The sequence below is a fragment of the Nanorana parkeri genome, unplaced genomic scaffold (assembly GCF_000935625.1).
Source record: "Nanorana parkeri isolate BGI_ZX_2015 unplaced genomic scaffold, ASM93562v1 scaffold949, whole genome shotgun sequence".
In the NCBI taxonomy this organism is placed as follows: Eukaryota; Metazoa; Chordata; class Amphibia; order Anura; family Dicroglossidae; genus Nanorana; species Nanorana parkeri.
In genome coordinates, this window is record NW_017307217.1 from 387287 (window position 1) to 395946 (window position 8660).

General features: G+C 42.2%; 1 protein-coding gene across 3 annotated transcripts in view; it reads left to right on the plus strand.

Annotated features, from left to right (window-relative positions):
* Positions 1-8660, plus strand: part of KMT2E (lysine methyltransferase 2E) — a 70064-nt gene that overhangs the window by 542 nt on the left and 60862 nt on the right. The gene's annotated exons all lie outside the window — the stretch shown is intronic.

Below are 8660 nucleotides of genomic sequence, written 5' to 3' on the forward strand. Positions count from 1 at the left end.
CCCGTATTGATGTTTACAACCATAGGGCTGGAGGCAGTTATGAATAAAAGACATCTGATGATGGTGTGTGTGTTTTTAGGAGGAGGTTTCCGCTGGCAGGCTGTGTGTATGTGATGATCAGGGAGGTCTATGTACATCCTCACACACCCTCTGCAAAGCTTTAGGTCTTTCCAGGGCTTTCTGCTCACAGGCTGCAGACATGATGGGGGAGGAACAAGCGATCCTGTGTGTGTGTAAGTGTAAGTCAGGCCAGCTCAGACACAACACCAGCACACAAAGAAGGGGGACACCATGCTGCCTTCAGCCTTTTATCCACTAAACATGCCTGGTTTTCACTCTCGGGGACAAGCTGTCTATAATCCTACATTGTTTTCAATGTATATGGCGTGTGGATGCCCCTCCTTAGTACTGCGGAATGCATTGTTCTACCCCATAACCTTCTAGGTGCCGGCGGTAGTAAGCGATTGTAATGATCTCTGAACGACTGATGGCGTTTGTGATTGATATGTGAAGACTTGGTATTATTTGGGGGGAAATGGTATGGCCCTCCTGCACTTTTTTGATTTGTCTAGATTGTTGATGGAAACACGGGGAGGGGGGCTTTACATCTATGTTGATGATATTATGCATTTGTTGCTGGTATTTCCCTCTTTTGGAGAGGCCAAAAATGGCGCCCCTGGCTGATGTAATTTAATCAGCCCAGGTTCTCCACACCCCATGCAGTAGTACATGGGTCTGCGGCACACAAGTGCTGGCTGCAAAGTTTTTCCTTCAAGAAAAAGTACATACGTTCTCTTCGTGCATCTCCTTGTGCAGAAATTCCTGGAAGGATACGAGTATCTGATGTCCTGTGCTGCAAATGTTTAGATTTCAAAGTCATCCAGGTTTGCTATGCTATGTTTTTGTTGTTGTTGTTGTTGTTGTAAATGTAAAAAAAAAACCCTTGAACTAGAGATTTCTACTTGAAATTGACGACAGCAGAGCCTACCAGGATTTCTCTTGGTGCCTTTTAGCTGGGGAGGCAGGGGGCGGTAAGAAGGGAGTGCACACTATGCTCCTGTGTATAGTGTCTTCCTGCTGTAGTTTAACCCGTTGGTGTCCTAATGAAGCTGCATCACACTGCAGCAGAATCTCCTTCATTCCTCCTGGGATCGTTTGAATCCTAACCATATCAGTCTGATTCAAGGTGCAGGTATTGATTTTTATTTTCTCCACTGATTTTGACAAATCTATAATTTAATTGTGTGAGCTAGGATTCATCATTTTAAGTGATAACATCATAAAAGTAGCATGCCCATATTAAGCAATAGAGCAGTAGATGCTTAAAAATGTGACATGTAGCATTATTTGTGTTCTTTGTTTAGTGTAGTATTGCTAAATCCTTCATAATTATGTGGTGGCTGCCATTGCTGACTTTTTTTTCCAATATGCTAGCTGCTTGACTGCTGTCCCATTGGCTATGAAGTCATTCATCTGAAACAGATTGGAAAAGACAGAGGTCCGTATCTAAATACTTGTACCCGTTAAGTATTAAATCAAGAGGGTCAGCATGACAGCCCAGCAACTAGCATTTTCAGGAAAGGTCAGTAATGGCAGCCTCCATGGTTCATGAAAGGTTTCCTTCAAAGTGTCACTAACAAGCCTGGCTGAACATTTTAACCTGTGACTGTTGCTTCAAGGGGTGAAAGATGAATTGCAGTACCTGCAGCTTGTAGAAATGGCACACTGGGCGCCTGTCATGGCCTGGGAGGTGCATTGGATGCCATTGTTTACTGCAGCTTTTCTTCTGGATTCATGTCATTCCAAGATGGGAAAGCACAGTTTCTTATCTCTTCAATGCAATTTACTGTTGCTGGTTTGTTTTTTTTTCGATTATCTGCACTTTTCCAAATGAATGTAAACAGACAATGGTGTCCAAAACAATTAGCTACATATTATTGTAAGGATACAATTCTATAAACTCAACTCATCTGTACATTGCATTCAACCGTGTTGGTTAAACCCATGAGCCCATTAGATTTTTCAGGAAACAGACACCTTTTTTTTATTTTTGCTTTTAGTGGATATTCAATTTTTATTAAAAAAAAATGTGTTCAAGCCCCATAAATGGATAAGGCTTCATGTGATGAGCAGGTTATGACACGTTGATGCCTGAAAATGTGGACCTCAGTGGTTAACGTATCAGAGAAAACATTTGGGTTCATTAGCAACATGTCAGGGGGTCTGATAACTCTTGGTAATACCTTTTTATAGCAGGCCTTACATTTATTGCTTTATGTAGTCCTTCTTTCTTGTGACTCATCTTTTTTGCTCTAACTTGATACTGATAACATGTTAGATTATTCTAGTGTTGCCTCTACTTAAGCAGCCAGTTGATTTTTATTCCTCATACCTACCCAACTTTGGCTGCAGCTTGAACTCCAGGGGGCCTCTATTCGTATCTGGGAGGTTGGGCTCCATGGGGCCTCTACTTGTGTCTCGGAGGTCGGGCTGCCATTTTCATTAAATGGCAGCAGCAAGGTGGTGAGCATGCATGGTGCCCATACACTACCTGCTGCTACTTGCATGGAATCCCAGGTTTCTGTTGTCTAGCACAGAAGCATTACAAGATGTAGTATGTTTTTTCCAAACAAAAATACCATTCACAGTTAGAATTTCCTTTCAGATCAGAAACTAGGAACATTTTCCATCCTGCTCCTTCAGTTTTCCCCTGCCACTACGGTTGAAAATGAATGTCAAGAAAATTGACCAGCCTGAATATGCCCAGGCAACTGCTGGATACCATCATGTGATCATTGGATGCACAAGACTAAGCACTTGGCATAGTGGTTAACACTTGCCCAATACAAAAAATGACCTGGAGACTGCAGCATAACCACACATTAGTGCTGTGTTCCTTGTTTTTAATGTGACCGAACATGAACATTTTGCTTGGTATCTGCATTGAGTTGCAGCACTCAATACACTTCTCTACATGTATATGGTGCCTTTTGTTCGTGTAAAAAATATATACTGTAAGATTCCATTGTCTTTCTTCAACTTCAACACTTTCAGCCACTTATCTACGCTCCAAAAGTAGTAACAACATGGTGGCTGACATGGTTTTGCAAATTGCTGCATCTTAGCAGTGGAAATAGAAAATTCTATGGACTAGTCTAAGTTGTTTTTGTGTAGCAGCAATATCGGATTTATAGGTTTCTACTTTCTGTGCATTGTGTTTTACATTGCTTTCTGCATGTCATCACAAATAACCTATTGCACATTCTTATGTAATAAGAAGACTCGACATGGGTAGAAGTAGCTAAGCATACATGATGGATGTCATCTGTTATCAGTATTTTTTGTGGATTTGAATGACAAGGAAGTTGGAAGGGCTGACGGCTTTAGAGGTATTCTTTTAAATGATAATGATTTTTTATACTTTTGCATAACTAAAGGTGATGTCAGATTTTGGGAAAGCTTGTTTTTTTTTCACTGACAATTGCACCCTGCAAATGATTCACTTGGGTCCTTTCCAACCTCCAGATTTTGTTTGGGAGATCTTCTTTGACATGTTTGTTTTTATATTAATATTTTTTAATGTTCATATGATATGAGCCATGGAAGGCAAAAGTCAAGGCACTTTTTAAGGGACCACAACATATATGCATATTGGGTAGACGGCCTCTTTAGAAATGTGTAACCAAAGGCTGCGGTTCATGTTTGGTGAAAGTTTTGTGCCTTTTGCTGGAGAAAAGGAAGTAATTGAAGTAATCTGTCCCTAGCATTTTCAGCATGACCAAAAATATCTTAATGCAACAAAGCACATGTGTCAAACACAAGGCCATCAGCTGAATCTGGCCCGCTAGGCCATTTCATGTTGCACCCCCCCCCCCCCTTGTCTCCACCATCTTGTCACAGCAGTCGGGCAGCAGTGAGGAGGGCAGAACACTTTGGATATACTGACTAGGGATGCACAAATATCAGCATTGGTGCAGATACTGGGCATTTTCACGAGTACTCGTACTTGTACTCATGAAAATTCTCCGATACTATGCACCGATATCAGCACTTTAAATTTTTAAACCGAAGTCGGCACTGCAAACAGGAAGGATGCAGAGGTCCCGGCAGCCTTCCTGTGAATTGTAGTGCCTGTTTACAGCACCAGCAGCAAATCTCCTCCTTCCTGTGGATCCATGCTGCCCGCACCTGCTGAGACCAACTTGGACCACCTGCTGAGAGTCTGCACAGCCCACCTGAGGGTCTGCACTATTATACGAATTGTCATAATTTTTCCTAAACTTCTGCTTTCAGAGCTAGTTATTGAGCTATTGCTAAAACCACTAATAATCAACTGCAGGGGCAATTATTTAATATGATGGAGTAGATACATTTATATATTCTTACAGATGCAACTGGCCCTTTGAGGGAAGCCATAATGCTGACGCGGGCCACGATGAAATGGTTTGACACCCCGAGCATTAAAGTGTATGTAAACCCTTGACAATAAACTTCTCTTATTTGCTCCTTTTTTTTTTTTTTTGTCAACTAAATATACCATTGAACGTTTTTAGTTATATCTGTTTAATACAGGCCTGGGTAGATCTCTGAGACCTAGTAGCCAGCTGATAAAGTTAGGAGCCTGCGAACTACAGCTGGTTGCCTTTGGCAATTGGTATTTTCCAGTATTATTTTACTCCTATATTTACTCAAATTAGCAAACACAAAGTGTGTGTGTGTTTTCTGGTTTCCACAGGCTTATTTTTGTTTTAATCAATCCCACATGTAATACTGATCCATACTCTTAACACACAGTACTGACCCATATGCGTTCTCACTCTAAGGCTGCCCATACACCTTGCGATCATGGGACAACACTTTTCATCCGATCGAACCGTCGTACGATTTTTGTACGGCGGCCCCATCCTGCCCTGATTATCGCAGGGTTGGATCAGTGGTAATTGGAAGAAAGCACCTGGACGAATTGCGGTAATCGACCACACGTATTTTTGTCTGCGCATGTGCTGTGTAAATCGTACAAAATTTGACGTACGGCAACGCCACCAACCTTGCCAAAATCGTACGTTCGACCGAAGTTTTCTAACCTGCTGGTTAGTCAAAAGTCGATCGATTGTACAGTATTTGCGTTTTTACACTGCCCATCAACCTTCCGAATATCGGACGAAATCGCATACGAAAATCGGCCGATATTCGCCAGGTGTATGAGCACCTTTTACATACTGCAAAAAAAAAAACTGACTGAGAATATCAGCAAAAAATAGACGGCTGCAAAAACTCTTCCCTGTTCTAGCTTCACCGGTACAATTTTATAAGCACTCTCAAAACAATAAACCTGTATTGCAGACTACCGTGGACCACATATCAAACTGTGTAAAGAACAATAGAGAAAAATACAGCTTTGTCCCCAAGAAAGGTCATTTTTTTTTGGATACGCTTGTTTCCATATCCCAGGCAGTTCATATATGTATTCTCACTTAACATACAGCAGGCAGTGAGAACACATATCCATGTCCCCTGGGATCTGGAACACAACATGGTCTTGAGGTTTTATTGTGTACAAATAATCTTGCTTGGGGACACTATTTGTTAATCTGCAATAACAATTTATGGTTTTTGGAGTGTTCAGTTATTGAGGAAATCCTATTTCTACTAGGAGCCATCTAGTGATGGTTGTGGAAACTGCAGTCAATGCAACTGCATAGAAAACCCTCAAATACCTGGTTGCCTAGGAGCTTCTCTGGCAACCCGGATTTGTCCAGCCCTAGTTTAATCATTTGATTTTTGCAGAAGTCTTGTGAGCTTATAACTTTGTGTTGTACCCATGCACAAGGACGGATTATGGAGACGGAAGAGAGGTGGGGTGGGGGCAGATGAACTAATATCTGTGTTTTTTGTGATCTGTCATAACGGAAGTAGACAGGGTTGACACTGTGTTGTCATGTCAAAGAGGATGATTGGGGCATGTTATAGTTCTAGCACATGAATGGTAATTTTTCTCCAATCCTGGGGAAATATGCATGTATTCCAGAGATGTGCTAAATTCTGTGTGTGGGTTTTTTATTTTATTATGCCATGACATACACTTTAAAGTTTATTTCCACCTTTGCAGCCAAATTAGGATAACACATATGTTGTATGTGTTTTAAATGTTCCCATTAATATAGCAAAAATTGCAGCTTACCTTTTTTCAATGTTCTTTCTACAAATGCCAGGACTGAGAAATCCTGATTAGTTCTACTTTGAGGTGGCTGGGGGAGTTTTGTTTCAAATAATTAACCCTGGATTACTGTTAAGGGGGATATATAATTTGCATTACATATTGTACAGCAGCAGACTTCAGACCATTAGGGTCTGTGTTACTTCACTCCTTGCCGACTACTTGAACCTAGATTCATGTACACTGGTGCACAGTAAGCAGCCAACTGCAAAATACTCTACTGCTTGCAGGCCTCAGTAAATCCTAAATGTAGCCCACCTACAACTGTTCACTGTATACTTCAGATAACAGCCAAACAAGTGTTGGTCACTGCAGCATGATCCAGCAATGCACCCACAGAGCAATCGGTGAGAGAAAACAAAAAATATCATGTTCCGTTTCATATTCTTAATAAGATTCTATGGTTTAATGGCTATTAGAATAGCCATACATGGACTGACTCACAGTGGAAGAGCTTTGAGCATTGTTTAGAACTAGGCAGCACACTTCTGTTTATAAAAAAAAAAAGAATGTGTATAAAAAATATAGTCATAGAGGTAGCCACCCCACTCTGTTTTTAAGGTACCGTATTTTTTGCTCCATAAGATGCACTTTTTTCCCCCTAAAGGCTGGCAAAAATACCTGTGCGTCTTATGGAGCGAATGTGTGAGAGCTGAGGGAATCCCTATCGCCCGATGGCCGGGACATGCAGTTTTTTGTACATTTAGCCCTGCTCCGGACAAGCAGAGCTAAATGTATAGTGTGGAGCAGCCGCTCGTTTTCATACAAGTGATCTGATTAGTACCCCCACACACACACTTTTTTGGGGCAGGATTATACATGCTCTCTACATGCAGCTCCCAGTGGTTAGGATAGATGGCAGTGTGGTGATGAGGGAAAGTTTTTAGTTGTACCTACTTAGGTGGAAGATCTGAAGTGGCCTGCGTTATGTTCTTTAGTATCCGATTATAGAAATAACTGATGTAGGTGTTCACTAAGCTGCTCAGGTTGCATTCTGAGCTCAGTAATACCTTTATCAGAGAACCTGTGTGTGTGTTTGTTTGTGTGTGTGTGTGTGTATATATGTGGAGATCCGGTGACGTCACCGAATGCATAGCTAGATTCCTATTGGCTATTGCACTTTGCAATAGCCTATAGCAAACTATCTATTGCACCCGTCCCCTGCTGCTTTCAATCACCAGGAGAGGTCCTGATAGAAAAATTCAGGTCCCCCTCTGCTGATTGACAGCAGCAGTGGCCGGGTGCATTAGCTAATTTGTTATTGGCTATTGCAAAGTGCAATAGCCATTAGGAATCTAGCTATGCATTCGTATGCCTTTTTTCTTTTCTGACTAACGGTCAGGCTGCGGCTCCCGACGTCAGAAAAGGGGGAAAAAAATGATTGCAGGGAAAGGTTTAATCTGCGCGATTGAGCAGATTAAACCTTTCCGGTAAAAAGAGTTTCTCTCCCGGGCGGCCGGGAGAGTTGGGATGTGTGCAATGCCTTTTACTCACCGGCCCAAGTGGCTCCATCGGGTAACGAAGGGAAGGGGGAGGAGTCCTGTGACATCACGGACATCAACGTCACAGGACTCCTCCCCCCTTCCCTTTGTTAGCCGACGGAGCCACTTGGGGAAGGGCGGAAGAGTCCGGTGACGTCACCGGATCTCCGACGGAAGACCCGGAAGCCGGCGGAGAGGCGAGTACCGATCAAAATAATTTTGATCGATCAAAAAAATTAACAATTAATCGTTAATTTCCGCAGCCCTACTGTATATATGTATAGCTATGTACAGACAGACGATCTGACTACCAAATGTTGGTTGTCTAGAAAGCTTGTGCCACAGACTTGCATATTTCTATAGGCCCAATAGACATTCAGATTCTCAATCTTTAGGCAACTTAACACTGTCCATACCTGGTCTCATTGATGCTGTTCTATTTTTTTTTTTTTTCCCCGTTTCAACCTGCGGGCTGAACAAAGGAAATTGGACATATTCCCCCATCAGCTCTTATGAGCAATAATCGAGAAATCTCCCACTAGCCGCTGTCTGAATACCCGAACACAGCCGGCAGCTGACTGGTTGCCTGCTCTGTTTGAAGATTTTCTAACCAGTTCCTTCAATCAGCTGATCTAGGGATGACTGCCGAAAGGCACCCACTGTGTGAATTTCGGCCTGTTTATCAAGGACCAGCCTAAACTAGCATAGTGTATAGCCAGCTTTTAGTTTCCTGATATTTGGGCTGTTTTATTGGGTGAAGACCCTTCCAGCAGCTGATTGCTTGTTTTCTGTATTTCTTAAAATAAGAAAATATCAGTACTAACGTTGTGCATGAAATCATGCTTGTTCGAACTAGACAGGTAATGCTGCTTGTATGTATTAGTAAATTAGAGACATTTTCATGCTTGTGTGCCTCCCCCCCCCCCCCCCAAAGGACCACACCCGTGGGAAAGGTCTCTCTT